This window comes from Bos taurus, chromosome 22 (genome assembly GCF_002263795.3).
Source record: "Bos taurus isolate L1 Dominette 01449 registration number 42190680 breed Hereford chromosome 22, ARS-UCD2.0, whole genome shotgun sequence".
In the NCBI taxonomy this organism is placed as follows: Eukaryota; Metazoa; Chordata; class Mammalia; order Artiodactyla; family Bovidae; genus Bos; species Bos taurus.
In genome coordinates, this window is record NC_037349.1 from 17199399 (window position 1) to 17217029 (window position 17631).

General features: G+C 41.4%; 1 protein-coding gene across 12 annotated transcripts in view; it reads right to left on the reverse strand.

The window, feature by feature from the left end:
• SETD5 (SET domain containing 5) overlaps positions 1–10209 on the reverse strand; it is a 79234-nt gene extending 69025 nt beyond the window's left edge. For all 12 annotated transcript variants that reach the window (XM_059879737.1, XM_005222488.5, XM_005222487.5 and 9 more), the window contains exon 1: positions 9878–10209. The gene's annotated coding sequence lies outside the window, so the exon portion shown is untranslated. The remainder of the gene's footprint in view (positions 1–9877) is intronic.
• Positions 10210–17631: the final 7422 nt, after the last annotated feature.

The window sequence follows — 17631 nt, forward strand, 5'->3', positions numbered from 1 at the left end:
GTCCATGGAATTCTCCAGGCCAGAATACTGGAGTGGGTAGCCTTTCCCTTCTCCAAGGGATCTTCCCAACCCAGGCATCAAACCCAGGTCTCCGGCATCGCAGGCAGATTCTTTACCAGCTGACACATAAGGGAAGCCCAAGAATACTGGAGTGGGTAGCCTATCCCTTCTCCAGCGGATCTTCCCAACCTAGCAATCAAACTGGGATCTCCTGCATTGCAGGTGGATTCTTTACCAACTGAGCTATCAGGGAAGACCCTAATACGAGGGTTCAGAGAAGCAAACAGAAAAATCCTAGCAAAGAAGACAATCAGAAGAGCTCCAAAAAAACTGCATTGCTACAGAGTGACAGAAAGTTCCCACGATCCTCTATAATTAGGGTGAGGATATAATTTATGGCCCAAACCAGGGCATTTTTGAGAGTGAAAAGGGTGCCATTACTAATTACTTGGGAGACATAAATCAGGAGTGTCCCAGGGAAACCAAGACATAAGGTCACTCTATCCATAAAAGATTAAATTAAAAAAATCATTTTTCACAGTATATTCAACTCAATCCTCTGAGTTAACTATTTTCCAAAGAACCATATTTCTAGTATTACAGAGTTCAGAAAAGCTAAGGTATTCTATACAAAAAAATTGTTTCATCCTTCTTGCCTAGCACAGTTGTATCAGAAAGTTAGATATGTTTACTTCTCCTCTTGGGGCTTAGTATATTCTACAAACGTCCAGCTATTCCTTTTCATACCAACTGTGCATGATAAACTATGAGAGGAAAACTACACTTACCCAGAGCCTTGCTTTTCTAAAAATACATGTCTTCCCATGAACCTCCACACAAGACCTTATCAGGCTCCTACTCAATTTATGAATGGATACCTTATGCGTAGCAACACTTCAAATCTTAATGGCCTAAGGGTAAAGTAAGGAAGAAAAAGCAAAAACACTTCATCCAGCACAGGCTCCAAAGAGCACTGGCATTATCACCTACTTAATCTAAAGCGGTATGGCTATAGTAACTGCAGAGTTTCATACAGGATGTTGGCATAATTTTTTAAAAAAGAATCTTTAGCAAGTATCTGGTTTTAATATTGCTTATATAATATGTGCCACCAAGAAATGAGTACCTGTTAAGCTCTAAATACTTTATCCTATTTAATCAGTTTTTTAAATATTTGGTTAAGTTTTTCCAATAAAAGTAGTTTAAATATGAAAATATGAAACAATTTGGTACAATTTGTTGTTGTTGTTTAGTTGCTAAGTAGTCTGACTCTTTGCGACCCCATGCCATGCTTAGCCTGCCAAGCTCCTCTGTCCATGGGGTTTCCCAGGCAATACTGGAGTGGGATGCCATTTCTTTCTCCAGGGATTGAACCTGTATCTTCTGCTTGAAAGGCAAATTCTTTACCACCGAGCCCTATAATTTAGCCCCATCCTAAAATGTGCACTGACATGATTTCAACCTTTTATTCTTTATTAAGTTATAACATTAAAATTTCAATTGCCATAAATAAATCTGTCTGCTGAAAATAAAAGTTTATGTCATCCAACAATCTAATGCTACAGCATGCAATCTAAATGTTCAGTATGCAATCAATCACAGTGCCTCAAAAGTCTTTCTCTTTATTTTACTTTAGGTGATTAAACACCTTTGTTTTTAGAAAATGTAGGTGTTTTTTTTTAAAAAGTGCCTTTCAGATTCTATCCCAATGTTATCATATTAAATATTTATTTTCAAAATAACCATATGTAACTGTGGCTCTTCCATTCCTATCTGGTTTCTCTTATAAAATAAGTCAATTCTCAACAGCCTACATCAATGAAGGAAAATGTAACATAAAGGCAGAGTAATTGCCAACAGGTCCTTCCAGGTTATTCCTCATAAAAAAAACCTTCCTTTGATATCAAGAATGCCTGAACAGTTGATTATTAACTGCAGATCATCCTCCTTCACAGAGCTGTGACAGAAAACAAATTGTATGTGTTGAGGAACACAGAGAGGCTGGTGGAAGGAAAACAGAATTTTTCAACACAGGCCAAAGATCCTAACAGGACAGAAATAAAAAAACCCACAAAGACGGGGAGACAAAAAAAAAGAAAACAACCTTAAACAAAATGACAAACAATGGGTGCGAATATAAAACAAGGAGATCCATATGGACATACACCAAAATTAACAAGCCAACATTATTAAATATGCTAACACTATACTGGAACATTATAACTAGATCATAATTTCTAAGAATTATGAAATAATCCTCTTACTATATTCAGCAGTGCACATGCCTTATTAGATTACTAGGTTTTACTTGAGTCTTCACATTTCAGGACTGGGGATGAGAAAATTTCACCATCAGAAAACAATAAAATTTCTTATGGGGGGATGGTACGGAAAAAACAAGGCTTGAAGAACATAAATTAGCAGCTTGAAGAAAGAGCTCTGAAGGATGAAAAAAAATCTATATTCAAACAATTCCACTTCCACTAAGGCAAAGGGGTAGATTCATCAAGGTTTAATTTTTTTAACCTTACTGTTATCATAAATCTGAGTTATACAAGTTAGTAATTCCCAATTCAAACTGCAAACATTATCTACAGAAGAAATTCTTTTCTTTCTTCAAGCTAATATGGTGGCATTTGGTGCTAATAGTGACTGTGTTACCAACCAATAAAACACAAGTATGCTTAAAAACATCTTTTTTTCCCCGGAAGGCTAACAATTGAAATGGTTTATCAAGAAAGAGAATAGAAGATACTTCAGTTATAAAATCTCTTTTGCTATGGACTTTTGAGAATTGTTTGAGAATAGGACAAATAAGCTTTGTATTTAAGTACATAAAAAACAAGCCCACAATCTAATCATAATAAAAATCATATCTGCCAACCCAATTTTTCCCCTTTGTCCTATTTTATTTTTTTGCTAGGGAGAGGCGTTGTGGGATAATAGCAGGAAGTAAGGTGGAGCAGCTGCACAGACAAGAGGTACGGTGCTGCGTTTTACCTCCATTCTGGCCTACTGCTGGCTATGTCTTATTGCAAATGAGATGAACTGTTTGGGGAGCCAAATAGTTATCAAAACCTGTGGGATCAAATCATGACCCTTCCCCACTTTTGCCAGGAACTTTTTAGGGACTCTGGCAAGATTCAGGTAATAGGAGTACTAGAAGCCAGGATGACGAGATTTCTAGTTACCTGGAAAGTGGAGTGCACATTCCTGTGTGCGTGTACATGCACATGTATATGCACAAAAGACGCTTATCCTAGTGCTGGCAATGTTAGTCTCAGGACATGTAGAGGAAACTGTCTGAAATGGAGGCCAGGGTTTGAACTAGGTGGCTTCTATTTTAGTCACACAAACCTATGGAAATAATCCATGTGAATGAACTTTAAAGAGAAGAAACGACTACCCTAAATTTCTATAATAATATAAAATGCAGCCCACTAAATCTCATGTTAATGTTGATACTATTTCATGAAAAATAGTCTAATGGGAATAATTAGTCACTCAAATTTCCTTTTTCAGGTCAAAATATATCATTACTGCCAAGACCACTGTGCATAAAAATATGGTAAGTGGGTAACACATTTATATTTCTTTTACTAAGGGAGAAGACACAAAACATGGTCAGGCTTGCTTACTATTAAAATGTGCATTAAAGATATTTTTAATTATTCTGTTGAGTTAAAACACCTCCTTTGCTAACAGCCACAAGCTCTAAATCCATAAGAAAAAAAAAGTTAACACTCCAGTTTCCTCTGTTATCGCCTGCAGTCTGGATATAAGGGAAAACTCTAAGTCTGGTTTAGTAACATTGCAATGCAGGTTGTATCTCAATTCAAGCAACAGAAGTACTCTTAGAAAACTGAGTTCAAATCAATTATGTCTAAAAATCAAATTCTCGGAAAATATATTAAGCATTTATTTAAAAGAATTTCAGCATATATTTTTTTTAATGTAGGAATCCTTTTGCAATCAAAATAATTGCTGTCTAACTTGTCTGTAAATGCAATTCTTCAATATTTTGGTTTTTTAACAACAACTGGCACAAAAAACCCAACCAAACAAAAAGAATAGGCACACATGCACTGTTCAACATTTTAAAAGTAACTATAAATACTATTCAGGACATTGATCCTTTTAACATTTTAATGCAAACTTACACAAACTTTGAATTATTTCATTATGATTTCGTATAAAGGAATAATGTCAGATCTCTTCCAACTCTGTGATTATTAATTCTAATAAGCTAGATGCAACCACCCCACTTGCAGCTGGGAGCTGAGCACTTACGTATCAAATAAGGTTGTGCCTAACCTAAAAGGGAGGTTGGGTAATCTCCAGGGAATATCAGGTTGTCCAGGAAGTAGCGATGAGACTGAAATAATAAGCAGCCTTTCTTTAGTTAACATTTTACATGATGGCAACCCAACACTTGAATGCTGAAGCGTGCTCTTCATAACACTGATATAAAATTGCAGCTAACAATATGTAACTATTTTACAAAGGGAAACAAATCATTCTACTATTCTGGTCTAACCCAATAATCAAATATGGACAATATACATACTGAAATATAAAGGTTTTATTCAGATACAATATTCTTTCCTATTTTTAAATGAGAATTCAACAGTCAGATGCTCTAGAACTGGTCTACTGGGGAGGTGATTTGAATTTAGGGGGATACAAAGCTTTAAGATTTCATTTTTCCTTGGAGGAAGGGATGGGTTCCTACCAGACATTCAGGGATATACTAAATTTGGGGTTACCATTATATGGTTGGCACAAATTCAACGCTTGAGTAGGAACTATAAATGTTTTCTTTAACTGTAAGCCAAACTGAATCATCTCCCAGGGAAAAGAACCTCCTCCTCCTGCCTTTCCCACCTCCTACCCCTCCCCCACCAGCACTGCCTCCCTGCTGTGCAAAGAGCCCTTTGTCCTGCCCTGCACTTACCTAGCTGTTTGGCCATATTGACAGGCCAACTAGAGGCATAATAAGCGAGTCAGTTTGCCATAAGCAGCTGGCAATTTGAAACAAAAATCTTCCTTTTCTACTCAGACCAAGTCCTGCTGCAGACGTCTCTGGCTCCTCCCATCCTTCCATCTATTTTTCAAACAGCACAGCGAGGAATTCTGCATTTTCCCTCAACTAGGTAGCACATCAGAAACTTGACTCCCCAGACAGAGACATTCTGAGTAAAGTCCTACATCTACTGCTTTTTCTGTGATTCGTAACACGGGCCAAGGAGTAGCCTCAGCTCTAGGTGTATATACATGACTAACACGGCTAAGGAAATGATTACTACTTCAATCTGCCATCAAAACTCTTGAGAATGTTCATACTTCAAGAGAAGACAGAAGAGCACAGATATCGGTAAGATCCTATCAAGACACATATATCAGATAAAGACATCCAATAATTGTAGTGTTTTAAAAAACTAAGACATGATTCCAATAAGCAGGAAATTCCTTATCCCTGTCTTTATGTCAAAGATACTTAAAGTGACCCTTACATCTCTCCCTGAGGTATTCAGCAAACAAAATCAATATGATGGAAAAACTGAGTGAGGCAGGATGGGATTACAAATTCCTTGCTTGGTGAGAGCGGATATAAAGTAGACAGAGATTCTGCTTCATTGTTCCTTTTATCTCTTATACTTCTCTTCATAAGTGTTAGGAGTTTCATATACTGTCAGAATAAGAATTCTCTAAAGCAATGCTTTCCAACACACTGCCCCCCCAACCAAGCTATGGGGTATCTACTCAATTCAGAATGAATATACAACACAACATTTTTCATAAGACTAACTGATTAAACAATGTATGTACTGAGAAATTAAAGAAATGATATTCTGTTAACCTCTCATGAACTACCCTGAATCTTCACCACAAGAGAAGTCACTGCATCAACAGAAAGGTTAAAAATGCCATTTCACCACATACTTTGGAATTTTTGGCAGCAAGGAATGGTGTCAATCGTTATTTATCATAGGTACATTATACTTTGAGGAGTGACTGAAAGAATTTTTTTCTTTTTACAAATAACCATGAGTTGTATTACTAAATATATATTATTTCACAATTTTGCAGAGTTGAAGTTTCGTTTGTCCTAAATAACAAAAAATAAGAAAACTTTATTTTATTCACGATCCACTTTTTCACTGGTAAGATGTATCCAACAATCACTGACCGTCCTTAGCTTTTGCCCAATATTTCATAAATTACTTGAATATGAAGAGGATAAAGTAAAAGTGGTTGTCTGCACATCTGCATTTTGAACAATATTATTTTCCTGTCCAAAGGGAAAAAATGAAGTGGCCATCCTCCTCCAGAAAGGCCAAAATAAGTCCAAAAAGTATGTACATTTCTGGACACAAAACACTATCAGAAGACAGTAAAAATTTCAAACATGCTGGTTAAAGAAATTCTATGAAAAGGCCCTCTATGCTCTTAAGGAAATGATCTTATATTAGATCTCAAAGGGATTCCGAACAGGAAATACAAGTTAAAAGCAATTATTTTATAAGGTAGCTTTCATATTATATGAAAGACAACTTAAAGACATTTGTATCTATGTTAAACAGCCAGGATGAGTGACACCATACTTATCTGATATGGCATCTTTTATATGTGATAGTAATAAGAATTAGAACCACCTAAAACGTTATCCATTAAAGGTTCTGTTTCATTAGTCCCCCTGCAACACTGAAAGACAATGCAAGCAACATTTGTGAATGACAAAACTCATTTCCATTCTTTCTGGTTCCCGCCACAAACGCCAGTCATACTACACATTACAGATGACTGGGTTCATTTACACAAAACTGAATATACTAAAATTCTGAAGTAAAAAAATATATATATGTAGGATGCATGAGTCTTAGGGGGAGACAATAACAGGCATCTGTTAAATATTGGATGTAACTGATGGTATATGGGGCTGGTGATTCTCCTTCAAGTACTTCCATACTCAACAAACTGTTCTGCTTGATCAGAGATCTTCCTAAACTGTGGGAACCGTGGAAGAAGACAGACTACATAAAGGGCCTAGAGGCTATCATCTCAAGTATCCTGTACACTAGGTTTATTCAATTTCTGAGTATTCCTTGTGGTCTGTCATATTTCAGATGGATCACTGTCAAACATATACATCCTTGTGATGTTAGACAACTATACACAACACATAATTAATCAATATCACAGGTCAAATTCTAAAGAAATAATCTAATTTGGAGAAATCTATTACTAACAGAAAATAAGAAAATACTTGATATTTATATATAGAAATTATTCTGCAAAGGACAGTTGTTTCTAGAGTTTAAGACCCTAAATATAGTAAAATGTTTAGCAAAAGCATCTGTTCAATAAGGTAAGTATGGTCTAACAACTGGAAGGAAAAAGCCGTACAAATAAAGTATTAAAATTGATTTAATGATTAAAAAGATGGAGGAAAACATGCCAGCTGCAGAAAAATCAAATGATATTTTCCCCATTCTGGTTCTCAGGAAGATCCTTAAATTCTTATTACCTTGGTTTTAAAAGGATTGAAAAATTAGGACCCAAATGGAACTTCTGGTCCTATCCAAGCAAAATCCCAAGATTAAAATCAAAAATCTGCCACAAAAACCAAACATGAAAGTCTTTAACTACGATCCAGTTTCCAAATGCTGATATCCATAAATGGGTAGAAGGTTATGAATTGCTAATTCTCATCTCCCCACCAATAAAATGCAAACCAGCACAGCAGTGAAAATTCCCAGGAAAGCAAGGTTTCCGTCTTAGCCCTGAAGCAGCCATTGCCTAAGTGCAGCTCCCTGCAGCCAACAGCATTAATGGACGCTGCACTGCTGTCCTTCCCTGGAGACAGCAGCCAGCACTACTCAAGCTTCTCACGTAGCAACCAGAGCTCCAGAGCCAGCAGCTGCTGCTGCCTTGTATACTCACCCCTGTGATCCAACCCAAAGGAACAACCTTCTTCTTACCCCACCCCCACTCCTTACACATTCTTTTTTTTTTGGACCAGTGCTCCATGCCAGAAGGGCTGGAATTATGCCTTTAGAAAGAAACAATCCTAAGGTCACCCTTTTAGTTTTAACTGTGGCTTTTTATTAGAAAAATCAACATTTACCAAATTCCAAATATACACTCAATAAGGCACCAATTTAGGAGTGAAGATTAACCTTTAGTCTTTAAAAGGCCAATTTGCTAAACATTCTCTTTACACTCAAATTTAAATTTGCAGTTAAAGAAAGAAGCTTGTGTTGTGTCCTACCAAAGGACATAATCATTTTCTACATAGTGACATCCTGAGTAAACCTTAAAAGATTCTAATCCCATAACGAGCCAGAATTTTTGGCTATAGAAGAAAACTAATGATCCTCCTGAAAAAACCGGCAGAAATCTAATAAAAAAATTTCCTGTCCTCCAACAGGCCCAGAAACCTCTGAAAAGGTGAGGTTTACTAGCTCAGATTCCACACACCTCAAATTACCACTTATAATTTTCCTCTCAGAGTGACCTACAAACACTGATATAAAACTAATCAAGAAAATTTCCCAAATAGGGGGTACACATTCTATTGAAAAGCTCTTAACACTCAACTCAGCTGGATCCACCCTAATCACAGTATTGCTATGTAATATGTAACATCTGCCCAACAAAAATGTTAATATGACCTTGGTCATAAATATGTCATTTAAATGCAACTCGTTTCATCAAGGGATAAAGGAAATTTGCAGAGAACCTGGGGATTCTTTTAGTACTATGAGAACGGGGAAAACTGGAAAAATAAACCAAGTATAGACAAAGCCCAATGCAACCCAGAGGTCTGGGCAAGAAATGAGTTAGTGGTGAACACATTGCACAAGTAACATGAGAAAGCAGAAAATGCAGGTCATACACGCACCCCTGACCCAGACCAGCAGAGCTGGCTGCAGCATCAGTATCCAAGGGAAAGACCAGTTATTCCCAAGAAGTGAGATGAGCAAAGGAGCTCTGTAGAACAAATTAGCATAGAAGGGGCTTTCCCAACAGAAACTTTCCCTCTCACGCGATTCACCTACTTAAAAACCAGGGCTTTTTCTCACCACCATTCACTTCGCATCCCTGGCTTCCACGCAGAGGGAAAGAGAATTGATAAAGGCTACATTTTTCTGCCTTTAAAGACGTTCGCAAACGATCGCTCTCCACGCCCAAGGCAGGGAAAACGACACAATCTGGCTCAACTCCAAGCTAGAACCCTACAAATTCAGTGAGGCCATCTCAGATATTCTGGGGCTTATGCCACTGAGAGCCCAAGAATGTGAGGTGGGGGTGGCGAAGGTAATGTCCTTAGTGTGGGAAACGAAGCAATCATCTGCGATGGGGACCCCAGGACGAGGGGGAAGGCGTCCAGGAACATTCGGGGGTGGGGTGGGGAGATCGAAGCCCCCCCGAGAGGGATCAGAGTTGTCACAAGGCCGCGCGAACGGGGGTGGGGGTGGCGTTTGGGGAGGGGAAAAAAAGTGTGCCTGTGTATTTTGAGAGGAGAGCAGTGAGAGGCCTATCCTCAAGTAAAAGGTAAACGTGGAGTAGGCAGTTCCCGGGAAAAGGGGTGAAGAGGCGTGGGGGGAGGGGAAGCGTCCTGACCCAGGAAAGACGTGAAAAGGGTAGTGGGGTCGACGAGATTACGGATGGGGCCTCTCCGCCTGGGAAAGGGGTGCAACGGTGTGTAGGGGGCGGCGAGGGGGATGAGAAGGGGCAACATCCTCCTACTGAGAGCCTGGGGAGGGCCAGGCCCACGTCCCGAGAGCAAGCGCGGGGAGACGGAGGAGGTGACCCTTCCCTCCCCCGGGGCCCGGTCGTGAGGGTAGGTCTCTCTTTTCTGTTGGACCCTTACCTTGTCCCAGGCCTGGGCCCGGGCTGCGGCGCACGGCACTCCCGGGAGGCAGCAGGACTCGAGTTAGGCCCAACGCGGCGCCACGGCGTTTCCTGGCCGGGAATGGCCCGTGCCCGTGAGGTGGGGGTGGGGGACAGAAAGGCGGAGCGAGCCAAAGGCGGGGAGGGGGAAGGGCCAGGGAAGGAGGGGGGCCGGCACTACAGTGTTGGCGGACTGGCGGGACTGGGGCTGCGTGAGTCTCTGAGCGCAGGCGGGCGGCGGCCGCCCCTCCCCCGGCGGCGGCGGCGGCGGTAGCAGCTCACTCAGCCCGCTGCCCGAGCGGAAACGCCACTGACCGCACGGGGATTCCCAGCGCCGGCGCCAGGGGCACCCGGGACACGCCCCCTCCCGCCGCGCCATTGGCCCCTCCGCCCACCGCCCCGCACCCATTGGCCAACTCGCTGCCAATCAGCGGAAGCCGCCGGGGCCACCTAGAGAAGAGGCTGTGCTCTGGGGCTCCGGCTCCTCAGAGAGCCTCGGCTAGGTAGGGGAGCGGAACTCTGGTGGGAGGGGGTCCGGCGGATTGGTGGGGGGATGGGTGGCTGAGGTCGTCTGGCCGGTACCTGGGGGTCGCTTTCCCCGGTGGGAAGAGGGGAGAATAGCGTTTGTTACGCTGAAAGGGAGAGAGGTGGTCAGAGGCAGGCGGGAGTGCGGCCCGCCTTGCGGCAGCCGAAGGGGGAGGGAGAAGGGAGCGGAAAAGGCTCGAATCCGGACGGAGCCATTGCTCCTGCAGAGGGAGGAGCGCTTCCGGCTCTTATCTTGTCACTGATTGGTTGCTGCTGCTCCCGCCGTGTGTGAAAACACAAATGGCGTGTTTTGGTTGGAGTAAAGCGCCTGTCAGTTACAGCCTCGGGAGTGCGCAGCCGCCTAGGGACTCTCGCATTGCCCACTGGGTGGGTGCTTAGGTAGGTAGGGTGGAGAGAGACTTGGATGAGCAGGCGCGGTCGGCCTCCCACGGGGAGGTAGGGCTGGGGGTGGGAAGGGAGGGTCAGTGAAAGTGGCTTCGCGCGGGCGTCCTACCACCCACCCCTTCCTTCGGGGGAGTCGGTTTACCCGCCGCCTGCTTGGCTTCGGCATCTGATTGGCTGCTGAAGCTCAGGGAACGGCCCCTTGTTATTGGCTCGGGTCCCAAATGAGCGAAACCACTGCGCGGGTCGGCGGGGAGGCGGTCGTTGGTACGATCCTCCCCGAGACCCAGCGCCGCAGTGTCTGGCCCCGCGCCCCTGCGCAACGTGGCAGGAAGCGCGCGCTGGAGGTGGGGGCGGACTGCCGGGCCGAGGATTCTGGGTGGTGGCGATTGCGGCTCCGCCCTGGGCGCCCGCTGCCTGAAGGACAAGACTAGCCCGACCTGCTCCTGGACCCGTGGGGCTGAAGGGAGGAGTGGGGGTCGGTGCCGCTGGCTTGTGGGTGGGAGGTGCATGTTCTCCAAAAATCGGCGCGAGCTGCAATCCTGAGGTGGCTGCAGTGGAGGAGGCGGAGAGAAGGCCGCACCCTTCTCAGCAGGGGGAGGGGAGTGCCGCAATACCTTTATGGGAGTTCTCTGCTGCCTCCTGTCTCCTAAGGACCGCCCTGGGCCTAGAAGAATCCCTCCCTCCCCCGCGATCTCGTCATCGCCTCCATGTCGAGTCTCGATTATGGGCGGGATTCTTTTGCCCAGGCTTAACCTTATTCCTGGGCGTTGTCCTGCAGGGGATCGAGCAGGTATAAGACTTAGAGGACGAACCCAATTTCTTTTATCTTCCCACAGGCTTGAGTTTGTGTCACAAAATAATTATAATGGGGTGGTGGAGTGAAATGAAGTCCAGGCAACACCTAGGACTTATTTTATGCAGCGAGACTGCGAGTTACTACTTCTTAACATCCTTTTGTTGCATATTTTCCAGGAGATTGAGAGAGAGGTTAAAAGCTTGATCTCCTGAATTTTATACTCTCCCCATTTGAGACAGTTGAGAAATAGGTTAAAGGCATGCTCTCTTGAGTTCCCCATTTGAGACCGTTGCTACACCGCCAAAACAGAGCATTTTAGATTAGATCTTAAAAATTTAATTCCCCACCCTTGCATTCTCAGAGTCAGGCCTTTTAGCAACTCTCACTCATACTTTCAGCCCATTTTCTGTTTGTTACACTTGCTCATCTTGTCCCAGTCATACCATTGGCTTTCTCCTCTCCTGTTTTTGGTATCCCGGTGAGTCATGAAACCAGACAGGTTTCACCACCAATTAAGGCTACCCAGCTCGAGCATAGGCTTCACTCTTGCCCAGAAATGCATTTATTCCTCTTTTATGGATATTCTGGAGTCTTTACCTTGATTTTCATTTAATTTTTTAACCTCAGCTGGGATTCTACTGACCCTCTTAATAGTCCAGATGATCTTGACGACTGCTTTGCTGAGAACCGGACGTGAGGTTCAGCAACATCTCTTTTATATCCTTAGAATACCTTTCAACCCATTTTCATTGATATGCTTATGAGTTAGTAATCAAGCTCAGTTGCCATAAGGCTAGTATCCTTCGAACTAGGATCTCTTGTCTCTGGTATCTGCTGATACAACTTTCATATGTGTCCAGGACAGTAGTTCTCATACAAAGATAACAGCATGGAAGTAACCGATCCAACTCCTTTACTGCCTGGTAACTACTGACAGGATGCGTTCCATCATCACAAATGTGATGTACAAGGTCCCTCAATGGACTAACCTCACCTTAACAGCCTTTTTGTTTGTGACAGTTTTCCACATACACACCCAAACAATATTATTGGACCTCTTTGTAGGGGTGGTTCCTCCTGGAGTGCTACCCTTGATAGTCCTTACCCTTCCAATAAAGACTGTTAAAACTCAAATATCATCTCCCCTATGATCTTGCCTTCTGTGGTCTATGCTTTAAGCTAGAATCCCCTTTCTCTTGGTCCCATACATAGCAGGTTGAATCATAGCACTTCTCAGGTGGTTGTCAGTGCTTATTTAAATTATCTTAGCTATTCTGAGCTGCTTGTTGAGTGTTGTACCTAAGTTCCTAGTGTATTTCTTGATGGCTAGCCAACCTTAAATAAAACGGAATGAGTGACTTGTAGACGTCTTTATAAGGTTTGATAGATTGTCCTCTGTTAATACTTTTTTGTGTGCTTGCTAGTGTTCTAGATTAGCACTGTCCAGTAGAAGATTCTGCAGTGATGGAAATGTTCTGTAGTGTGCTATCTGACATGATGGCCACTAACCATACATTATTCTTGAGCCCTGGATATGTGGCAGTTGTGACTAAGGAACTGAATTTTATATTTTATATAATTTAAATTACTGCTGTGGACAGTGAGGCTCTAGCTACAGACTGTGGATTGCAGAATACTTAATGTTGTTCACTCACTCAGTACTGTCCAACTCTTTGCCATCCCATGCACTGCCCCACACGAGGCTTCCCTGCCCTTCACCATCTCTGGGAGCTTGCTCAGACTCTTGTCCATTGAGTCGGTGATGCCATTCAACCATCTCGTCCTCTGTCATCCCCTTCTCCTGCCTTCAATCTTTATATGGACATTGATAATTTTCTCTTCATACAGAGCAGTAAGGAACCTCTGGCACATTTAAGTTCCTCCCACTCCACCCCTGACTCCTGCCAGGTTGGTTGGTTGGCAGGTTTTAATACTGGATTGACCAAAAAGTTCATCTGGGCTTTCCGTATGATATTGAAAAACACAAATAAACTTTTTGGCCAACCCAATACCTATTTGTATTCTTCTCGTGCTCAGTTGCTCAGTGATGTCTGACTCTTTGCAACCCTGTAGACTGTAGCCCACCAGGCTTCGATATCCATGGGATTTTTCAGGCTGCCATTTCCTGACAGCTAAATCCAGAAAACCATTTCTAAAGATAAACCTGCCTTGGACAATGTTGAGAAAGCAAGTGTTGATGTGTTTTGAGTTTCAAAAAATAATACATCATGAATTTTAGGAAAGTGGGATTTCATTAAAATAATGATGACAGAAGTTTAGTGAGGAATAGGACTTTAAAAGGGAAATTTTTTAACTTAAAACTTTTCCTTAAAATGTGAGAAGTGCACATAATTGGCTTGCTATTTAATGCAGACTCCCAGTCTCACACCCAGAGATTCTGAATTCAGTTAAGATTGGTGGGGGGCATTAGAATTCTGTGTCTTTTATATCCTTCTGATGTTGGTAGGCTGGAAATCACACTATAAATACAGTCCTGTGGGACTACAGTATGCCTGTCTTTAGTAGTTTCAGAAGCTTATAGGTCAGATTGTTTTGTTTTTATTTTAGAAGGAATGTTAAACTATTCCAAGTAAATTTTTTTTTTTTTTTTTTTTGAGAAAGAAGTTTCCTTTTTTGTCTATTTTCCCACTACATGCATTCCTCAAGGATATGGATTTGTTTTTGATTCCGCGGTGCCTGAACCTAGAGCTGAGTACTCAATAAATGTTGATTTTATTGACTTATATGTGAAATTGATTTTCAGATAGAGTTTTAAGTCCACAGAAACAATGCTTTTTTTACGGAGAAACTTAACCCAAATTACCTAATATTCTATTCATAACAGAAACTGATGCCTCACGGTCTCTGAATACATTTGTCGGCCATTTAGCTCTTCCTTGGGTTTCCTGTACAAACCCTTGCACTTAGCCTCTTCCTGTCCTTGACTTCCTTAGACTTTCATTACAATTTTTTAAACAAACCCACTACTTAGCTCCTTTTGAAGTAGAGCCATATTATTTCTTAAACTCCTAGGACAAAAAATGAGTAGAATGAAAACATACTTGCATGAGAGAATTGAAGGTTTTGTAAGTGCTCTTAATTTTTTAAAAGATTTATAAAATTTGAACATAAATGTTTCTATCATATTTTTTTGTGCACAGAAGAGGTATGGTAAATTATGGTTTGCAACTATTAATCCAAAATGTGATAGGGATCCGCATCAGGAGGGTAAGACTAGTTTGTTTTAGGCAGCATGTGAGATTTTAATTCACCAAATATTGGGAGCACAGAGTCTTAACACCGGACCAACCAGGGAAGTTCATAGGCCAACCTTAATTATAGAATACATCATTAGGTCATGACCCAGAAGTCTGGTACTTTAGATTGCAAAGAGACCGAACAACTTTCCTATAGACATAGCAATTTATTAAGGACCAGGGAAGGCAATGGCACCCCACTCCAGTACTCTTGCCTGGAAAATCCCATGGATGGAGGAGTCTGGTGGGCCGCAGTCCATGGGGTCGCTAAGAGTCAGACACGACTGAGCAACTTCACTTTCACTTTTCACTTTCATGCATTGGAGGAGGAAATGGCAACCCACTCCAGTGTTCTTGCCTGGAGAATCCCAGGGACGGGGGAGCCTGGTGGGCTGCCGTCTCTGGGGTCGCACAGAGTCAGACACGACTGAAGCAACTTAGCAGCAGCAGCAACAGAGATCCAAACTCTGGTCTGATTTGCTTAGCTATTACTACCAATTTAGGGTACTGTCTTTTCTGATGGAATCAGTCTTTTAGAAAATTTAATCTAGGTGCACATACAGGATAGGCTGTAGGGTTAAAGGCAGAGAGACCACTTTAGAACCTAAGAGACCACTTTTAGAGACCACTTAGGTTCTTTTATAGTAGTCCAAACAGGAAATGATGAGGTTTTATATACAGTGGTAGCAGTCAAGATGGAAAGACAGACTTGGACTAGCTAAATGTCAGTCACTGAAAAGAATAGTCTCAACACATTCCTTTCTCAAGGAAGCCTTCCATGATGCCTTAACTCCAGTATATTGGGTTCCCCAACTGAATGCTGTCATAGCATTTCTCACAATCATAATTATTAATTGGGGTGTTTTCCGCATACTTCTTTAGCTTGCTCCTTCAGGGCATGACTTCGCTTGTTTTTGGCTGTATCCCTGTTGCCTAAGTAAATGGAGGTCTTCAGGGTCAAAACTTTTCGTAATACAGTTAAGTCCCTTACATATGAACCTTCAAGTTGCAAACTTTCCATTCATGTAAGTTAGTTCATATGTCTCATGTACAGTGTCACGATGTAGGGGTTTTCTTTGAGGAGGCACTGTTACTCTTTGAGACACAGGATCCAAATGTAGACCAGTACATAGAGGTTGCAGCAACTGTTAATGCAATCCAAAGCTATTGTGTCATCTCTGATGAGAAAAAAAGAGCTACTACCCAGACATCACTGGATTAGGTATTCAAAAGGGTAGATAGAATTGAATCCAGCGAAGAACCAGAATCCCAGAATCTGTGCTATTCAGATAGAATTGAATCCAGCAAGGAAACAACTTGTGCCATCCAGGTCAGGTGTGAGAGAAATTGCAGCTTGCTTTCCATCTCCTATTGCTGATAACCTTCAACTCTACTATCTCCCACCTCCTCTCCCCGCTCCAGTCAGTAACTCTTGCCTGTTCCCTCGATGCCTTTATGCCAGCCTTTGTACTATATTATTGTACTTTTCAGGGTACTGTATTATAAAATTCAAAATGTTTATGTATTAATGTTTCTGTGAAAAGTATTATAAACCTGTTACAGTATAGTACGATATAGTCAATTGTGTTAGTTAGGTACCTAGGCTAACTTTGTTATACTTAGGAACAAATTAGACTCACCAGTGTGCTCTCCGAATGAAACTCATTTGTATGTAGCAGATATACTATACTAAAATTAAACAACCTTTTCAACTCATTAACCTTTATAACTTATTCTCACAAGTGCGTAGAGGCTACATGATATGTGGTGATGTCATCACTGATGTTAACTGAATGGTGCTGTATATTCTTCAGTTTTCCATAATTTCCTAAGGTGGTAGGTTTAAGTATGAACTCACTCTTTAGGTTATGCCTTCAAAATCCCAGCAAACCTCAGTATTATGTAGTTATAAAATCCTGTAGACTTTGTGCCTAAGCATGAACATGAATACATTCTGTTGTCTTATTGTGAAATAAGGTTTTAAATATTTTCTCACAATTTATAAACTTTTATATTGAATTACAATTTTAGAATATAAATTTTCTCAAAATAAACCAATTTATATTTTTCTTATTTAAGAATGAATCATTGGCTTAAAAGACTGGTTGTAAGACTACATGTTCAACCCACAACTATACCATCTATGTCTGAAAATGCTAAAAAGATTAATATTTCAGTGGTCTGAGGGAGAATAGATTCCAAAAAAACTATAATAAAAATCTACTGAAGTATATTAAAGGACAAGTTACTATATGGCATTGGCTGAAGGAACGTACATACATGGTAGTAGAGAAACTTTACAGATAGCTGATGCTCCTGAATATGTGTGGGATGAAAAATAAGAAATCATGGTAATGCTACTGTTTAACAATGCAGTGTAAGATTTGTGGTCAGACATGAATGAAGTGTGTGAATATCTCATCCATAGAAATATACTTAACGCCTTACAGTGGATGAATCTACAAACATGGCTGTGCTTGCTTTTTGCTTTTAGTTGTCAGCAGCAGCGTCAGACTGTCCTACGTGCTGCACAATAAACACAACATTTCCTAAGACAAAGTGTTGAATAACTTTAAAATCTGTTTATTCTGATATTTTCACTAATGTTGAAAAGCAAAGGTGGTTAAAACTGCTAGCATTTGGCAAAATACAGTGGCACCAAACTAGCAGTCATTCTTTACTGCCACCCATTTGCAGTGTAGTGGTCAGAGTTTCATGTTTCATTTAATGATGTCCTTGTGAAAACAGTAA